Raw genomic sequence first — 21083 nt, 5'->3', positions numbered from 1 at the left:
GGTCAGTTATAGAAGGGTCTTCTCCCCTTTCCTGGAGGTCAACCTAACAAAAGTAAGGTGTGGGATGGTTGTGCAGATGGCATGCTGAAATCCAGAGATAGAAAAGCCTGGAGAAAAGGAGATGAGTTAGAAGATGGTTTCAGTGGTCCTGGTGTGAAGTACTGGGTATCATGATGGTAAAGAATGGAAAGGGAGGGGCATGCAAAACAAAGATTTCATAAAAAGAATTAAATAGGCCTGGGACCAGATAAAATTTAAAGCCAGGAAAGATGAAGAAATCAAAATTTATTGACAATTCAAACTTGGGCAGAATATTAACTAAAATAATGAAACCGGGAGAGCTAGCTTGGGCAGAAATGCTGCATGCAATTCTGAATCTGTGAAGTTAGATATTCCAGTGATGTGACGGCTATGTAGCGGGCTGGATGATTGAGATTGGAGACGCAGATTTGGAGATCAAATTCAAAAGTTACATCGAAGGAGGAAATAGAAATAATGAACAAGAGTCAGGGGATATAACTCGTTTTAGTAGGCTGACAGTGAAAGAAAAAAAGCAAACTAGAGAGATAGCTTGAGCAAGCAGGAGAATTAGAAGAAGATTATTATATTTCAAGAAAAGAGAGGAAAATTGAAAGGAGTCAGTAAAACAGGGGCACCTCTTTATTTTTATTTTTTAAAGACTTAATTTATATATTTGACAGAGAGAGAGACATACACAGCAAGAGAGGGACCACATGTATGAGGAGTGGGAGAGACAGAGGCAGGCTTCCTGCTGAGCAGGAATCTCCGTCTGGGGCTCCTTGTGGGGATGGGGTCTCCGTGCAGGGCTATCCCAAGACTCTGGGATCATGACCTAAGCTGAAGGCAGATGCTTAACTGACTGAGCCACCCAGAGGCGCTCCAGGAACACCTCTTTCCTATGGGAAGGTAACTGTTGGTTGTTCCCCTGCCCGATGCAAATCACATGATCATATTGACTACAGTCCAAATCCCACATTTCCTTGGTTCTGAGAACTAGGTTCCTTTTTTGCTGCTTTGTGGACAACAAAGAGAGGGAACCCCCTTTATCTCGCACGAGGTAAGACAAGAGCTTAGAGTGGGAAAAGAAACTACCTTAAATCCACGAAATTTTGTGTGAATTAAAAATGTTTGAGCAGCATGCTTTTGCCCTCAGCCTCTGGTTTGGAATTTTGTTAAGTGTTTTATTGGATTTCTTAATGTAATGATAGCTTTTCATTAAGAGTTTTGAAAATTGTAACAGCCAAGACCCAGTCACTGCACAAGTGATTATTATACTCATCCACAGCTGTGGTGGGCATTAGCACTCCTCCTCTCCACTGTCTGGTTCTCCTTTACCTTCCAGCAGATGGGTGGGTGGCTTTTCTCCACCTGCTGCCCTGAGGACAGGTATGCTATGCAGGTTGCTTTGGCCAAGCTCATCCCACTCACTGCCATCAGCCATGGACATGCATGTTGGTGTGGAGATGCCTTATGGCTAAAGCAGGTGAGAATGAAGGCAGCCCATGGAAATGAGCTACCCTGGAGTGTTGTCTGTCATCTGTTTTCTGGGAGAGTAAGAGAGAAACCTTTGTTGGACTTTATTTTTTTTTTTTAACCACAGCATAATGATTTGAAAAAAATATTAACAAAAAAGCAGTTGTAGGTAATTTTTCAATTACCTAAAAATTTTACAGTGGTTCAATGCATGAGTCCTTATACTTTGTCAGTTGTATAGTTTTGCAATCATAATAATCATGTGTACAAAAGATAGTAATAACAGCTGACATTTAATGAACTTTTGCTGGGGCACCTGAATGGCTCATCGGTTAAGCATTTTCCTTTGGCTCAGGTCATGATCTGAGGGTCCTGGTGGGATTGAGCCCCACTGTCTGTCTGTCAGGGTCCCTGCTCAGCCGGGAGCCTGCTTCTCCTCCCGCCCCTCTTGCACCTCCCCCACTCATGCATGCTCTGTCTCTTGCTTTCTCTCTCTCTTAAATAAGTAACATCTTTTAAAAAAAGAATAGTAAGTTTTGCTGTGTGCCACTACCTGTTCCGAACCCGTGTAAGCTCTGTGCATCTCTGTTTAGCCCTTTTGACAACCCTAAGAGTAGACTGCTATTAATAAGGCCATTTACAGATGAGGAAACTAAGGATAGAGAGGATTTTTAACTTGCCCAAGGTGGGTTCAAGGTTGAAACCCAAGTCTCTCTAATTTTAGCTTCTGTGTGCTTAGCTGCTGCGAAATGGCCCCTGGCTGTCTCCAGGAAAGGTGAGCCGTAATTTATGCTCTGAATATCTGAGTGTCACGGGTCCTGTCGTTTCTCAGTGTAAAACCTGGCTTTCTCTTCTATTATAACTATGTGCATCAGATTTTCAAACTTGAGATCCTTTCTGCTATGGATTATACTGATTAGCAAATCATTGAACTGAAAGACAAGATCCAGATCATTCTGGAGAACAGAGAAGTTTGTGAACATGAGAACTCTTGAATAGCCTATAGGCGGAAATCAGGCACTGCTTTGTCAGAGTGGTGTACAGCGGAAACTTGAAAAGCTATTTAATTGATCACTTGATTCTATATGTACAGGGATGGAAAACAAAAAACAAATACTATGTATATTGACCCCTCCCCCCAAAAGGACAATACTAGGTTTGAGGATTCAGAGAAGAATAAGCATCGTACCTTAAGGAGCTCATGATCTAGTGACTACATGAAACCGATTATAATAGCGATAACCTCTAATATCTCTGGCAATTTAAAAATGAGCTAGTGTACTAAAAAACAGAAATTGTGCACTTAAAAAAATATGTTCTTGGAATTTCACATACATTTCCCACTTAATGTTCAAATTAATCTTATGTAATTGTTTTCCATGTTTTAAAATAGATAAAATATCAGCTTCGGAGAGGTCAGTTAAATCACCTGAAACACTGTAGGTGGTGGATGATGCCCAATTTTGTTACACATCAAGGCCTATGCCTTTCTTACTAGTATTTCTAAAAGTGTGTTAGATCTTCAGTAGTGGTACATTACCAATTTTAATGCAGTGCATAAATATCTTGTTTTAAGAGTTATGGTTTGTATAGTTTCTACTTCCCGCTTACACCAGTAATATGTAGTTTTACTTTATTTTATTTTTAAGATTTTATTCATTTACTTGACAGAGAGAGAGAGAGATCACAAGTAGGCAGAGAGGCAGGCAGAGAGAGAGGGGGAAGCAGGCTCCCTGCTGAGCAGAGAGCCCAATGCGGGGCTCGATTCCAGGATCCTGAGATCATGACCTGAGCAGAAGGCAGAGGCTTAACCCACTGAGCCACCCAGGCGCCCTTAAATTGATTTAAATAAAAATAGTATTCAGGTATGCAAAAACTGTGGCAGTCAAGGGCTTAGGTGTGGAAAGTAGTCTTCTAGGTCACGCTGAACCCATAGCTGCCGAAAGGCTGAGGGCTGAGACTAGGCCACGCTGTATTTAGAAACAACTCCTAAATCCAAGAGTTTGAGAAAAATGTTTCATTTATTTATAGCTCACATTATATATCTAATATGACTGGAAGTGACAGTGGTGGGGCGAGAGGTGTTTCTGTTCCATACAGTCACTCAGGAAACTAGACTGACAGAGATCCCACTTTTTATGTTACTCTACTGGAGACTGGAGGATTAAGGGGAATCAGATCCATGAAAGGTTAAAGAGTTTGGACCTTATCCTGAGGGCAAGAGGGATTAGTGCTTTTAATGCTTTTTCATTGCAAGCAAGAGAGTGTCATGGTCTAAGAAGATAATACAGAATGTTGCCTCAAGACCCATCACTAAGATTTTTGTGATTCAAACCCAATATATGAAAATCCAGGCTTATACTGCAAATAAACATGGGGACTGTTCAAATTGCAAAAGTGTTCTTTGCTTAAATAAAGGATTAATTGCAGGTTGCTCTTTAAGTGTAAATATCCCTTAGTATGTACTGTTTGAAATATTGAAATGAATATTTATCTACTGTGTAAACTCAATTTTTTAGAAGCTCTTCTGTAGTGGGGACTTCCACCTGTTCCACAGTGAAGGTAACAGTGTAGCTTTAAAATGTGAATGTTGTTGCCATTAACATTAACAGCAGAATGGATTTTCTTTCCCCCATGTGAATGCAATGGAAGCAAGTGTAATTTAGATTCTAGGTATTGTAACAAATATAAATTTGATAGGCAGGGACATTTCTTTGGTGATTATTTGAGCTGCCAAACTCTTGGTTTATGTTTCTGTAATAGCCCTTACCATGTTTAGTTACCTGGCTTACATGGCTGTCTTCTTCACCAGCTCCTTGATGGCAGGAGTCCTTAATTTTGTCTCTCCAGCACCTGTACAGGTCCTAGCTCTTAGTAGGTGCTCAGAAAGTGTTTGCTGAGTGACTAAATAACCACCTTGCATTTTTCAAACCAGGTTCTGATGTGGAACGCTTTCCCAGCATGTTTCACCTTTGCCAACCAGGACTTTCTTTTTAATTCATCAGAACTTACCTCTTTTGGGATTGCACCTTTGCTAGAGAGAGCAGCTAAATCTTTAAGTAATCCAAGACAAGTAAGAAGTACACTTCAAGAGAGCTGGTGCATCCTTAAATTGTTGATTCCTGTGACTGAGTGAGAAAAATGAGTGTATCTGTGTAGTCAAGAAATAAATTCTAGGCAACCTTAGCATAGTTGTCTAGTTTTGAAACATTAAGACCAATTTATCAGCCATTACACTCTAGTTAAGCACTAATCAAGTTTATGTTTCCCCTCCAAGCTAAGTAACAGAGAACTCTGATTGCAGGGGGACACTAAAGCCATCTATTACACAGCCTTGAAATGCTTGTGACTTTAATTTCTACAAAGAGCATATGCTTATTGTGTTTAAATGTCAGTTTCACAAAACCATACATCTCAAGTGGCACAATCAAGTAATTGGAAAATAATCTGCAAAAAATTGAGTTCTTGCTTTATCACCTCCCACTTTGCATGCATTTTTTTCCCCTTTATGTAAATTTCTATTCTGTCTCTTTATATCCTGAAGTGCATGCATTGATGACAGCCTCCAAAGTCTCTACCACTCATACTGTTGAAGAGCTCTAGTTCCTAGATGATCTCCATTCCTTCTATTCAAGCTTAAGCATCATTTGTTATCCCTGAAATTTATGTGACAAGCCAGAATCGTGGCCATGTATGCATTTGCTTCTGAGAGTGCAAAACTTTCAAAGTAAAGAAGTGAAAATCAGATGCACTCAGGGCTCAGGTTAGCACTTGAGCTTAGTAATAAGGGACCGGCTAGTAATTAAACCACCTCAGAATAATGAAATGATTGTACACAGTATGGAGGAGATTGCTTACCATACCCAAAGGAAAGGAGGACCTGGGCTTTGAGAGAAGTGTTGACATGCAGACGTTTTCTTTTGATACTTCTAATAAATGATTCTGTTCGGGGGCATTTAAATCAGGACATCTTTGTTTAGATGAATTACAACATTGGGGCCACAATTTATACTTTGTGTACACTAGGTTTAAGAGCACCTAGTTCTAGGGACGAATTTTTTGGAGTTCTTTGTTAATCAGAAAGGCTCTATGTAAACCAGAAGGAATTTCCTGGGGTGGAGCTAGGGATGGGGACCAGCCATTGTCTGAGCCTCAGCTCTGTGATTGTAGTTTCAGTTTAGAAAGCAACACTTAAAGCTATTTAGATGGAGGGGAGTGAATAGGGATGAAGAGACCAATTAACCAATTTTTCTTGGCCTTTCCTCACACATAGACACATTCTGTACAACACCCCAGTTTTGATGTATTATTTTAATTAATCCCAGTCTTTTGATTCCTGCAGAAAGAAGGTTAGCAAATGTAACAATGCTCGGGAGTTTCTTTATCGTAAAAGACACATAATTTCAAGCATTTAATAAGGTAGATTTATTCTGGGTAGTTTAGCTTGCACATTCACTCAAACAGCCCTCCCCAAAGACAACATTAAAAATGTGATTAGTTAGCTGCCATCAATAACACAAAATAGGAAAATGCTCTCTGAAGGGACAGCTTTGTGGAGGGCACTGCACAGTGTGTAGTAAAAATATATGGCCTAATAAGTTTACATTTGCAGGCTCATTTGTTAAAACTCTTGAATTTCTAATTTGTGTCGGAAAGATAAATGGATGGAGCCACAGTAAAGTGTGAGATTAATACTGATGGATGGGGATTCAGTTTTTTGCTGGCCTCTTAGTTCCACACAACCCAGTAGGCAGTTTATAGGAAAGCCAAATGTAAATAAAAAGAAGGACATTATTTACTCTGGTGAGACCAATTGCCAGTTATTTTGTTCCTTTCAACCCTACAGTTAAGGAAATTTCTATAATTTAATTATTATACTTCAGTAATCAAAAGGCCTACAATTTGCAATTTGATGTTTTTAAGGTTGGTCCCCAGAAGCTCTATTATGTGAGGGGCAATTAGGGATTGTCTTTCTTATTGTATTTCAATAAAATATTTCCTCAGTCAGGCTGTCCTTGAAAAAAAAAATTCTGGGTACAACATTCCAAGAAGACATGGGTTCTGAGGAAAGGCAGGAAAAATAGTGGCTAAATCATAATCAAGAATTTAAGAAAGCAAAAGGAGATTCTATAGCGAAGGAAGTTGATAGTAGAAGGTAAATTTAATGCCTCTCTTTGCCGTCTTAAACCCCCTTACCAGGGCACAACACTCAAGGCTTTAAGCAGCCTCCTGGCCTGGAGTGTTCTAATGCCTCCGGAATTTGCTGCCTCTGTGTCAGAGATGACCATCCGGGCACATAGGGCAGCAATGTTTGGCAGCAGAGAGAGGGACTCAATACCCAGGGCAGTTTGACAAAAGCCTCTCTAAAACCAAAAGATGAATGCTCAACACATTTGTATAAGCTGGACATAGGTCTACTTATGAAACCTGTTGTAAATATTGTGTCAGTCTGTCTACAGGTCTGCTTGGCGGGTGGAAGTGGGCCCCCTTCCTCCAATGCTCTTCTCTTTCTCTGTCTTCCTTCTTCTCCTCTCTGTCTCTCACCCTCTCTGCCCCTCCTCTCTACCAGGACTTGGTTACACACCTGAATCTCCAGGAGATAATCCTCAATCTTCCCTGAATTGCTCACTGATTCCACTTGTCTCAACAAGCCTCATGAGTTAGTGTGGCATAGGGGAAAGAGCATTCGCCAAAGGGAACAGAAAAATCTGGAAGGTGGCTCTGGCTGCACGGCTTAAAAGCTGTGTGATGGGCAAGGCACTCAGCTTCTCAGAGATACATTTTCCTCATCTCTAGACTGGGGACAATATTTAACATAAGAGCTATGTATGGGGCAAATATAACGGTGCTTTAGAAAGTAGTTTAATTCTGAATAACACAGCTGAAAAATAATTTAAAAATAAATTGTAAAGGCAAAGTTTTTGAAAAAATAATGTTTTGATTGATGGCATGGCCATATCTGTAGGTGTTGAAGGTACCCATAGAGCACCTCCATCAACATGGTGCCTAGGGTCAGTGTTAACAGGTGTCAGCTGATTCAGAAGGGCTGCGTGGGGGATTCTGGTGCAGGGCAGGAGGTAGACCTCTGCTCCCACTACTTATCTGCAATGTAAGAAGCCCAGGCTATAACTGTGGTGTGCATTGGCCTCAGGCCAGTAGCCTGCAGGTCTGGACTGCCTCTCCTGAGCCCCAGTAGCAACTTTGAGCCTGCGGCTCTCTGGAGAAATTTCTGAATAAACTACATCTGTTCATCTGGCACTGTGCAGCTCAGTTCTTCAAGGAACCATCTCTAACCAGCAGTTCAGCTAAGGCTAATTCTAGTGCTGACTGGTTTTGTCTTCTCTGGTTAGATCAGTCCTGGGAATGTGGTCTTGTCTGGAGATCTGCTGCTCTTCCAGTCTGCTTAGAAATTAGCAGTTGGTATTTATCAGTCCAAGAGTCAGCATTTATCGAGCACTTACTATGCTTTTTAAAAAGGCTCCCCTTTCATAGGAATGCAAGAAAATGGTCTTAAGTTGAAGAGGTGACCCGAGTCAAGTGTTTGGCTTCTGTGGTGCAGTGCAAAGGAAGGGAGGTTTTGTCAGGACATAAAACCACACATCGGTTTGGTGAAAGGGAAAAAATCCAAATACATTGAATTTTTTTAAAAAGGAGACATCAGTCCTAAAAAATGAAGCAATATATAGAATGAAGAGAGGCTTCTAAAAGTTTCCTTCGGTGAATATTATTTGTAGGAGACTTGAGGTTGCAGATTACTTTAGGAAATTCTCGGGATAGATTTAGCATGCACTGAAGGCCCCCTTGCTTAGGGCAGAATTAGAGGGGGCATAAAATACAGAGGAGATGTTTTCTCTCCTTTTATAGGCACTTGATCTAAGGCCCTATGGGAATCTATGCTGGTGAGTGAATCCTCCTTTCAACTCTAAAATGGAGATAAGAGCCTTTTCAGGGTCTTCTTAGGTGAATTTTTGGTAAAACATGAAGGAGCAGATTAATTTTGAAACTTATAGGACTATATTCTCTTACTTAGAAATTCTGAATGGTTCTTTATTGCCTACAAGAGAAAAAGCCAAGGCTCTTAGCTCAGCATTCTAGACCCTTTCTAATTTATTCCTGAAACTTGTCTTTTCAGCCCCATCCCTTACCTTTGCTACAGTGCATTCTGGTCTCAGCTATAGGGAACCCACTTATAATTCCTGAAAACACAGTGCTTGCAGGCAGTGCCTTTGTATTCAGATGCTGTTTCTTGGACTGGAATGTTGCTCTTAGCTTCTGCTGATGCTGTTCCTCCCCTAACCTTCAAGGCCAAGCTTACCTGTTGCCTCAAATGGATGCAGTGAGCAGTGAGCACCTTCCTTCCCCCGGATCCCTCCTTCATGCTTTCTTCTCTCACTCAACTGTTATCTGCAGTTGTCCCTTTGGCTATTGTTTCTGTGCATAAACTGTGACCCCTTTAAAGAGGGAAACCTGTGCTATTGTCCCCAGACATAGTGTAAGACAAAGGCACAAAGAGTCCGAAGGAAAGACATTGTTCCCACTTAGTGCCTTGGTGTTTTTGTGACAAGAAGGCCACTGCCAGAAGTCAGTCACTTGAGCGTCATGACTAAACACATTTACAGATACTTTTAAAAAATTTTTTAGTTTTTTTTTTTTTTCAGTGTTCCAAGATTCATTGTTTGTGCACCACACCCGGTGCTCCTTAAAATATGTGCCCTCCATACTACCCACCACCGGGCTCACCCAACCCCCTCCCAAACCTTCAGTTTGTTTCTCAGAGTCCACAGTCTCTCATGGTTTGTCTCCCCCTCTGATTTCCCCCAACTCCCTTCTCCTCTCCATCTCCCAATGTCTTCCGTGTTATTCCTTATGCTCCACTAGTAAGTGAAACCATATGGTAATTGACCCTCTCTGCTTGACTTATTTCACTCAGTATAATTTCCTCCAGTCCCATCCTTTCTGACAGAGGCATAATACTCCATTGTATATATGGACAATATCTTCTTTATCCATTCGTCTGTTGAAGGACATCTTGGTTCATTCCACAGTTTGGCAACTGTGGCCATTGCTGCTATGAACATTGGGGTATAGCTGGCCCTTTTTTTCACTACATCTGTATCTTTGGGGTAAATACCCCGTAGTGCAATTGCAGGGTCATAGATACTTTTTAAAGTGTGTGTGTTTGGGGTAGGTTGGGTGGGAGGTTGGCTCAGCCAGAAAGCAAAGGCAAGTTTAAATGCTTGGGATGAGTGTTTGGCATGGAAGTCTGGTATAATATTTCCCATCACTATTCTGAAAGGTTTATATTTTTTGAGAACTTTGACTCATTAATGAACACGTTCGTGGCCCTTTGCTCTTTAATGTGATAAAAAGGAATATAGCTCTTCAGGTGACACCTCTCAGTCTGTTGATAGGTCGTCAGAGACTATATAATGTTGATTTCCACAAAGCACAATGTAAATGAATGTTCTTTATTTGGAGGCCACAGACTTTCACATCTGAAATTCTCTTCAGTCAGACGATAAGGAGCTCTAGTTCCAATGTCAGTAATCAATCACTCGAATCCCCCAGAATCAAGCGACCTGTCAGTCCCTTGTTTAATCAGAATTTTAGGAAGGATTAGTTCTGTAATGAATCCTTGTAAATTTGCTTTTAGTCTTCTCCATGTTGATGACATCCTTGCATATGTATATGCACATTTGCCTCTCAGTGGGAATGCATACTTGACATTTCAAAGACTACAAAATATGATCTGGAAAATAAACACTGCTGTAGTAATTTTGATGGTTGATCATCTGTTTAATGTAACGTCAGTTAACTTTGAGACTGTATATTAGACTGGCTTGATTTATTATCAATTTGCAGTGCTATTTAGCATCCTAAACAAAAAGCAAAACAATGCGAAAACCCCATCTAGGGAGGATGCTGGGTAAAGATGGACTTTTTTTCTTTGTGGGAAGAATGAACAGGTATTTTCTAGCATCTGAGTGTAGGTTAATTTGATTAGTTGTAAGACACAAAAGGCATTTTATATTTTCAAATTTAAGGAAATAACGTTTCGGACCCTGGACTTGTTGCTTTATTCTTTATTTTATTTCATGATGTTGTTGAGCTCTCCCTGCCCTGCCCCCTTTGAAGAGAAAAAAGATCTCTCTTTTTGGTTGTATTGATTCATAAAAATAACCTTCTATGGAATTCTACAAATAGATATTGGTGAGTTTTGTCCTTATGGTATTACTGCTTTTGTGAAAATGTTCAGAATTTTTGTTTTTCTGTTTTCTTATTTTTTAACTGAGTGGTTAAATGTCATATAGACCCAGTTTTAGAATTGAGGTTGTAATTATATTTCAGAACCTGATTATGTGAAAAACTTAACTTGGAATGTAGAAATTTTCATGTCTACCTAATTCTGTCTTTTGAAAATAAAGAGATGAATTTAAGTATCTCACATATGACATCAATCTTAAAAGAGCAGATAATTCCCATTCCAGCTCAACAAACATTTGGTGTACGCCTGTCGAGATCACCACTACGATGACTGCCCCCTTGCCCTGTGTTGTTCATTATAAAGGTATGTGTTTATGGGCATTTAGAACTTAAGAAAAAGAAAGGAGAAAGGTATGGAATGGTTGGAAAGGAATATTAATCTCAAAAAATTATTTTCTATTTTTATCAAAAGAACACACACAATTTAAAATGTCTGGGCTTTTAATGAAGGCTTAACAGCAAATATGACAGCCCTCTACTGTATTCTTTCTTACCCCTCAGTCATGCTCCCCAGAGACAGCTACCTTGAAGTCTTTTAATTGTTTTTTATGGTTTTTACCTCTGTATTTCTAGATAATATGCTTATTGCTATTTATCCAAATCAGTTTAGTCAACTTTAAATTGATTTATCAATTTTAGAAACATCAATTGACTTGCTACTGTGGTAGATGAAGATATATTTCTCTTTACTCTCCCCTCTCTCCATACCAATAGAGTTATATTACTCTCCTTCAGTATAATTATGTCATAATTTTTCATTTAAGAACTTTAGTGTTTACATTGTTCTGACAATGCAAGTTTTTGTTTTTTACTGCTGGACAACATAGTGCACTATGGTAAGTTTTCTTTTCTAATTAAAATTATTTTCCTAGTACTAATAGTTGTCAATTTTTCTCTTGCTAATTTTTCTGTTATTTTCATGAATTTTTCCTAATCTACTCTTTAGAGTGATCACATGTATCCGATGATCTAGCAAGTCCTTCTTCCCCTGGCTTCCCCTCTGACATCCCTCCTGCAGCCCTTCATCCACTGACTTCAGCCTGGAAATTCTCTTGCCTGATATAATATCATCATTCCTTGGGTCCTGTCTTTGTTGTCTGCCTGAGATTATCTTTTATTCTCTTATGATTGATCCTCTAATTCCTGGACCCCATTCTTCTTTCCTGATGTACTCTCTCTCATGTTGGTGGAGGGTATATCCGTAATTTATGGGAAAGGGTACATGGGAAATAAATGATTTGGGAAGTTGTATCGCTGAAAATATTTTTATCCTACTCTCACTCTTGCTTGATAATTTGAGTGGGTATTATTAACATATGGGGTTTGAAATAATCATGCCTTAGAATTTTAGAGCGATTCCTCTGTTTCTTAGTTTCTAATTTTGCTGTTGAGAAACCTAATGCATTTTGATGTTTGTTTATTCATATATAAATGGTCTTCTTTCTGGAAACTTGTGAAATCTACTGATTTCTTAGGTGTTCTGAAATTTTATGATGTGAGGGACTTTTTCATTTATTGTGCTAGATTCTTGTTGACCCTTCCCATCTGAAGGTTCCTGTTTCTTCAGTTCTGACAAATGTCCTTTAATTATTTCTTTGATAATTTCCCTTCTTTATTGTCTTTGTTTTCCCTCTTCAGAACTTCATTATTTGGTTATGGGACCTCCTAGCCTAATTTCTCAATTTTTTAAAAAATTTATTCTTTCTGTCTCATTATCCATCACCTTGATTTTTGTCTTAGGTTTTTGAATGTGACTTCAAACTTGTCTTCTAGTTCTTCTATTGATATCTCTTTAGATACTCACAGTTATTATTATTATTACTACTACTACTACTACAAATGTTATTTGTATTTTACTGAGTATAGTTGACACATGTCATATTGGTTTTAAGTGTACAACATAGTGACTGTACAACTCTATACGTTATGCTATGCTCACTGTAAGTGCAGCTACCATCCACCATTCCACTACATCACAATTACATTAAACATTCCCACTGACTATAGCCCCTATGCTGTACCTTTCATCCCCCTGACTTGTTCATTCCATAACTGGGACACTGTACTTGCCACTCCCCTTCACCCATTTGCTCATCTCCTAACTCTTTCCCCGCTGGCCACCATCAGTTTGTTCTCTGTAGATACTCTCAGTTTTTACTTACTAGGGTGATTTCATGGTCTCTGAGTGCCTTCTCCTTATCTTTATAAAAACAGCATCTTTTTTTTTTTGGTTTTGTTTTATAGGTGCAATTTCTCTTTTCATTCCTCTAAGGATATTTGTCTTCTTCTCTCTTTCCCTCCCTTGCCTTTTTCAGTATTCTTCCATACCCAGTAAGGTCTTTGTTCCTCCAACTTTCCTTCCATTTCATTTTTTTTCCCCTTTCTTTTTTTGGTATTCTAGGTTTAATTTTGGAGGGCTTTCTCAGATTTTGATCTTTTGCTCTGTGTTTTTATTGGAGTTCAATTAATTGACCCATTAAAAGTTCTGAGTATGATTGGGATTTATCAAGTAGTAAGGTTTTTCAAGAGTGACTTCATGGCTAGCCTATACATTTTTTAGGAGTGGTATTTTTAAAATATCAGCATCTGTAGGTCTTTTCTCTGGGGAGTTTGATTTTCTCAGGAAAACATTCTTGAGTTTCTTTTTTTGTTGGGCAAAAAGGTGGAGTACAAACTTGATTACCAGAAATCTGAAACCAAGGGTTTAAGGACTTGCTGAAGAGCTGTTGTCTGTTTTCAGCCTGACATCCTTGGTGCCTGTAGCCTCTCTGATTCCATTTCCCCAGATCTCAGATTCCCTAATAAACTCCCTTGAGGGGCTGGGGAAGGATGGCCATTTGGCATCACATAATAGAGATGGGTTATTTGGACATTTCATCCACTGCACCTTTTTTCATCCCCATGTCTATCCTCCAGTTGGTGTGTACTTGGTGTCTCTAATTGCTGAGACTTTCTGGGGGTCTGTGACTGGTGCAGCTTGCTTCTTGTTGGAAGATGTGCAGATTTCAGCTCCTAAAAGTCAGGGTACCTAAAGTCTTTTCATTTTCTGCTCTCTTTTACCTTGTAGGTTTATGATTTTCTTTTTATTCTTTTTTGTTTTTAGTGTGGTCTTTGGAGGAAGTGGATATAAAAGACATATGTTTAAACTGACATGTTTATTTATTTATTTTTTTAAACTGATATGTTTCAAGAGAAGTCCAGACATTTAACTTAAGAGTAGTTCTACTTGTACTCTGTAGGATCTATCATCACAGCAAGCTTCAAAAGGAGATATTAGCATCTTTACTTTGTAAATGAGGAATCTAATTTTCGGAAGAAATAAGTAATTGGTTCAACTTCATCTGATGGGGGAGTTACTGAGACTGGGTTTGAGCCTGGTGAAATCTGACTCCCAAGCCTCATCATTCTCTGTGGTGCTATAGTGCCTCTTTTTCATGGGAAAGATATTATGTTAAGTCTTCATTTTAGCATATCAGTAGGGCCCAACACTATTCCAGTGTTTTCACAATTTTGCTTACAGGAAGCAGAGCTAAGCCTTTATCCTTGAACAACCTCCTGATGGATCTGAGCACTAGGACATCCCTGCTTGCTTCTGGTTCTTGTGTTCCGGTAGCCTTACTGTACCTCACTCACCTCCTCTATGGGGCTCTCCCTTAGGTGAATCACAGTCTCTGTGTTGTTCCCAGTCTTGATCACCTCTGTACCCAAGTGTGACTCTGGTTCCTGGCTCCTACTTTTTACACTCACTCTGTGCTCCTTCAGATATAACTCTTTCTTTTCCCTACTTGTGCTCAACCAATGACTTTGTTTTTCTTTTCCTTTCTTCCTTTTTTTTTTAATGGAAGCTATCAAGAAAGAACTCACATCTTCCTTCTATCAAATCTACTAACCTGTATGAAAATGAAGCACCTTATATTCTCTCTTGTTGCATTGACTGAAATAAATGTCCTTTCTCCTAATTTAGGCCAACTCCACCTTGAGGCACTGGATCCCTTCCCTTTTAGCCTACCTGAGGACTCTTGCATTATCATTTTTTCCTTCCTTATTGGGTCAGTTATATAAACATACATCATGGCATAATACTCTCCATTAAAAAAAATCCTGCCTTGACCTCTCATCTAGTTATCCTTCCATCTCTGTCCCCCCTCTTAGAGAAAAGTTCTTTGAGTTGCCTATATTTGTTTTCTTCCCTTTTCTTTTTACATCATTTTCTACTCTTGCACTTAGCACTCCATTGAAACTACTTTTCATTTCCTAGATGATACGTCCATTTCTGAGGCCTTCATATCATCTCTACACTAATCTTGCTAACATTTGTTTCTCCATCTTGAACTTTTCTCTCAACCTCAGACTTGCATTTTCAACTATCTGCTCAACAGATCGACTGACTGTTGCTTCACAGACTTCTGAAATTTAACAGGGCCAATAAAACTTTTGACTTTTCTCCTTCACATCCATTCTTCCATCAGTGTCCCTCATTTTAAAATTTTTTTTGTTTTTTAAAATTTAATTTTTAATTTTGTGTTTCTCTTTTCTGTAAGTGGTTCCTCTTGCACTCAGTATTTCTCAGTCTCCAAATCTCAAAATCATCCCTGATGCATCTCTTTTTCTCACACTCCACATCCAATCCATTAGCAAATCCCATTGACTCTACCTTCAAAATAGATTCCACATATGATCCCTTCTTACTGTGTTCATCACAAGCATTCTAATTCAGGTTGTCCTGATTTCTTGCCTTGTCTAAGATGAGAGTATCCTAACTAGTCACCCTGATTCCATAGTTGTCTTAGCGCAGGTTATTCTTTATATGGTAGCCAGGACAATATTTTAATAGTATAAATGAGGTAATGGTGTATTTTGCTTAAGAATATCCTGTCCTTCTGTTCTGTTTTCTTCACAGCACTCAGCACTACAGGACATTATATAACTATCTGATGATTGGATTATTTACTTTCTTTGCTGCCAAAAAGAAACTTTAATGCCAGAATGTAAGGAATGTTGTTGGTCTTGTTGACTCCTATCTTAGTCCCTTCGAGCTGCTTAAACAAAAATACCACAAACTGGGTGTCTTTAAACAAGAGACATTTCTTTCTCACAGTTCTGGAGCCTGGGAAGTCCAAAACCAAGATGCTAGCAGATTGTCCAGTGAGGTTTCACTTCCTGTCATAGACGGCCATTTTCTTGCTGTGTCCTCACATAGTGGAAGGGGCTAGGGGGATTTCTGAGGTCCTTTTTTATGAGCACACTAATCCCACTCATGAGGGCTTTGCCCTAGCGACCTAACCACTTCTCAAAGGCCCTGTCTCCTAATGCCATCATACTGGTGATTAGATTGTAATATATGAATTTTGAAGGGGCCCAAATATACAGTCTATAGCAACTTCCATATTGCCAGTGTCTAGAAGAGTGCCAGGTACTTAGGAGGTGCTAGTAAAGCATTTAATGAATGAATGAATAAATGATCTTGGAAGCAGCCCACTCCTGGGATACAGTAATTGTTTTTTTAAATACCATTGCTTACTTCATCCTCCTGCCTCATCCTAAATAGCTACTCTCCCATGGATCCCTTAAATATATAAAAATTTAATGTTATGCAATTTGTTCTATTACCCTATGCAATTTATTTAAATATTAGTTTAGAGTGCCGGATAATGGAATAAAGCATATGATAAATAGATGATTAAGTGACTTAAAATATGGCTATTGTGGATTTTTCTACAAAATAGTCTTTATGAACAAAACTCTATTATGACAGTGATGGGGAGGAGTAAATTTGAGTTAAATTATTTTATCATACAGCAAATATTCTTTACACCTTAGTTGTCTATTTTGTGCCTTAACTGTGAGTGAATGTGTGTGAGTGCATGTGTGAGTGCATATTTTTAGAAGCTGGGACAGTTGCATGGTGGAAGACATAGTCTCTGCTCAACCTATTCTGCACATTTAATCTCTAAATATTAGGATAAAGAGTAACGTTTTATTAACTAATGGCTTTCATTTAATTATGACAGGGAACATAGTCATTGTTAGAACATAATCAAAGACTAAAACAAAATATTGTTCATGACCCAGTTGAGCTGGGCCCAAAGTTTGTTTGCTACTTTTATGTGACACTTTTTTCTTTTTCTTGGAACTGCTTGTGCAATGATGGGTTTTTGCACATATTTACAACAAAATGACGAGTCCTTCACAGACAAGATCCTATCAGTTTAACTTAAGAGCATATGGCAATTTACATATAAACTGCTTTATGTTTGGAATAATAAAAATGTCAGGACAAATAGGAAACGTTAAACATGGTGATATTTTTATACCATGTAAATTTATTGCCCCATTTAAAAATTAAATTTATAAAGGAATGTGATTGATACTGTGCAATGTAGTTGCCAAAGAGACTATATAGCACCACTGGAATTGTACATTCACGTTCAGGCTGAGTGCTGTTTTATTGGTAAATAATTTGACTGCCGCAATGCTTTCTTTCATCTTGTAATCCCATATTAAGCCTACCTAGAAAACATAAAGCATATCTGGATATACTGACTTATGTGTAAACAAGTTTCCTTGGCAGTTTTCCTCATAGAAATGGGAGTGAAATATTGGTCTGTTTCCTCATTCTAGTTGCTTTCCTCTGTGGAGTTTATTATGGTCTGGGACTTCTGAGGTCCTGAAAGAATGCTGGTTTTCAGATCACTTTCCCAGGTTATACAAAAGTACAACGTCCTTAGTGAGCAGAACCTAAAGAGACTTACACTGGCCTCTTCAAATGGAATAAAATAGACTAGGCAAGGAGAGAAACATGGGAAGGAGACATGTCTGAACAAAGGGTGTGCCAGACAGATAGTAGATCTTGTATGATTTACTCAAGGCTCGTGTTTTTATTCCTTCTAAATTTTGAAGGAGATGAAAGATATGTGTGAACACCTGTGAGTATATATAAAAACAAATGTGTGCATAAAATTTTGTATCTAAACTATCTGAAATAACTCAGGCCTGTCAGCTCGATTCCCTTGAAAAAAGAAGTGGTGGAGAGAAATTCTTTAAAGTAGTTATAGACTCTTTTGGGATCAGAGAATGAATTTTGACTTGTGTTTAGAGACCACATTAATATGAGCAGTACAAAGATCTAGATAACATATCCCAGTCATAAAAAAAAAAAAAAAACAGATAAAACTAGAAAAATGGAAATTTTGCATCAACTCAAAACTTGGACAGGGGTCAACCGGGAGTTGTTCTGCGGTGCTTTTCAAGCACAGAGGTGTCTGCTGCTCTTTCTTGATGAAATGCTGGGATGGGAGGTAAATCGTGTGCATCTCATGCCTCTGGAGCAGACAGATAGGTGTCTAGTCCTACTGGCACTAATTATAAATAATACTTTCCCAGAGTGGTTCAGTACTTAAGTCTTGGCAATTACTCACATGTGTGTTGTCCCTTGTAGCCTAACTATGGGGATTTCTGAGTCTGTACCTTGTTGCTGGGAGATGATTCAGGGGGAATTCAATAGTAAATTTCTTTCAGCAGCGCTTACTCTTATTTACAGCCTTTTTACCAAAACGGGGTATAAGAGGTAGCAAGGGGGACAGGCCAGTCCAAACCCAAAGCCCTCCCTGGTTATGATTTAAGTGTTTTCTAAGACCTTCTTTAAGGAAGCACTCAAGACTGATCTGAACATGCCTTGATTCAATAGTCTTTGTTGTCATGCAGCACATTTTATGTAGTAACAGTAGTAGTAGTAGTAGTAAAAACAGCTAGTCTTCATCTGTCCAATAATTATACAAGGTAGGTGGCAGTGGCGGTACCATTTGAAAGAAGAGAAAAGAAAACTGAGGCTGAGAGATGTTAAGTAGTCTGTCCACGATCATAGCATAGGTAGAAATAAATTCATAAATAAATGGAATAATTCCAGTGGAAAGTCTGCTGTTGTTAGCATGGAAGAAATAATTTGCTTTTTCCTCAGCATTAAAATCATCTTTAGAAATCATAGAGATAATTTATCACCCCCAAGTATTCTGCCAGTACTAAATAACACTCTTTCATAATGAAATAGCACATTAAAATTAGAGGTACCCTTCAAAAATAGAGGTTTATCTGTATTACACATTTAATTCAAGGTATCTTGAGAAAGAAACATTACTGTCCCTACTTAATAAAGCTGTGGAGGGTCATGACTTGCCAACATCTCTCCACTACCAGTAGTTTTTGAATTGTAAGAAGTCAGGCAGGATCTTCTAATTTCAATTTCTTCCTCCTCTCCTTTTCTTTTTCACTGGTCGTCAATGGTTGCTTAATCTCACATTAGGTATACAGCTGGAGGTTGTAAGAAGTGCATTTTATGCAAACAAACAGTGGAAAGAATTTATCCATTGGTGCTTCTATCTGTTCTCCTTAAAATGTCTAGGCTAGACCTGCGTATGTGGCACCCCCAGAAACTAAAGGGCAGGAAGTGTGAAGCATATGGCACAGGGCTGAGGCAAGGTGCTTTTTGAGTTGCTCCTATGTGAAGCTCTTGGAGTCCACATAGAAATGGTCACTGCAGCAGGAGCTGAGTAGTGCAGAAGGCTCTGAAGCAATCCACAAGATATGTTCAACACAAAGTAACAAATAAATAAACAAAAATGAACAGATTAAATAAATCTACCCCAGAGTCAAGAAATACTAAAAATGGGAACAATAGAAATAAAAGATAGCAAGTCCAAGTATATCAATAATATTATAAAGAAAAATAGATTAAACATACTAGTTACAAACTGGGAGGATCAGATTAAATTAAAAATATTCTAGTTTACATCTAAAGTATAAAAGCATAGAATGGCTTAATGGATGGAAAAAAATACACCAAGCAAATGTTAACCAAAACAAAACTGACACAGATACATTATCAGACAAAATAGGCTTTAAGTAAGGAATTATTATATAGAGAGTCACTAAATAATGGTAAAATACTAACATTACCAGGAAGACTAGCAACTCTAAACTCATATGCTTCTAACAAAATATTTTAAACCTATAAAGTAAAAATTGATAGAACCAGAGGAAGACAGACTTCTAATAATAGTAAAAAATTTATTATACTGTCTCAATTGTCATATTCAACAAAGATATTTAATAAATATACAGAAATCTGAACAACAGTAAATAGTTTGATCAAATAAAAGTCTGTACCAAATGCTTAAAGAATATACATTCTTCTTGAGCACACATGGAACATTTAGCAAAAAATGATCACGAACTGGATTAAAAAGCAAGTCTCCACAAATTTCAAAGAATCAGTATTATAAATACTGATCTATAGCCTACATCTCCCAGGTCTTCAGAAATGCTGGCTCCTCCTACTAAACTCTTGAACAACAACAACTCTGTGGGTTAATGCCATGTGAAGAGACTATGGTAGTGACCAGATATACCTACAATTTTGGGTTGGTGGTGTTGGGAAAGGGGATGATTAGGCTTTGCTGCAAGTTAAATTATGAGGTGACGAACTACTTCCAATGATGCCTAAATATAAAGGTGTGCACTTGTTTTGCAGAAAATGCAAAGAAGCCAACAGTTAGGCAAGAGCTGAAAAGAGGCCAGTTAATCAGCAGCTTCTAGCTAGGGTAGTTATTGGAAATCTAGCTGAACCAAGGTGAAGAGATGTTTAGTTTATTAGAGAGGAGTGAAAAATTTTCAGGTGTTGAACTATGTCAGAAGAGGTCAGATTATATGAGTTAATGTGAAACTAACCTACTCTACAATGGCTGTTTCATGCTGTGTCTACAATTTAAGGCTATTTCTTCCAGGTGGTATGTGCTATATGTATAGCCACATACAATTTTAATTTTCTGGATAATATTCTCATTTTGGCTCTTTTCCTATTTTTTTTCATTGCCTAATCTATATAGTTGATGGTAGCCCTTTGATTCCTGCTCCTTTACATTTGAGTTATTAACCTAGATGATGTGAAACTAGATACACACACACACACACACACACACACACACACACACACACACGCATGCACACAACAAACCTCTTTTGATTATTCTTCCTTTAAGGAGAGTTGATAATTCTGGAGGCATGGAATATTAAGTGCTGGTTGGGCACTAAACTTTACTACTGACATTACCTATTAAGTATCTCTAAAGGAAATAATAAAATGGCAGCTTTTAAGAGCCCATTTGTGACTCATAAAATATGGGTTAAAACCTCCCATTTTATTACACTTTTACTTCTGTAATTATTACTGTAAGTGATAGAACAGTGCAGGGTAATCAAGAAATCAACTCTCTCAACTCCTACGAAGGTCGATAGGCTTTCTGAACATGATACAGATCCTGTACTTGAAG

Source organism: Mustela nivalis, assembly GCF_964662115.1.
Source record: "Mustela nivalis genome assembly, chromosome: 15".
Classification (NCBI taxonomy): Eukaryota; Metazoa; Chordata; class Mammalia; order Carnivora; family Mustelidae; genus Mustela; species Mustela nivalis.
The sequence above is the reverse complement of the archived record's forward strand: the minus strand, read 5'-3'. Positions refer to the sequence as shown.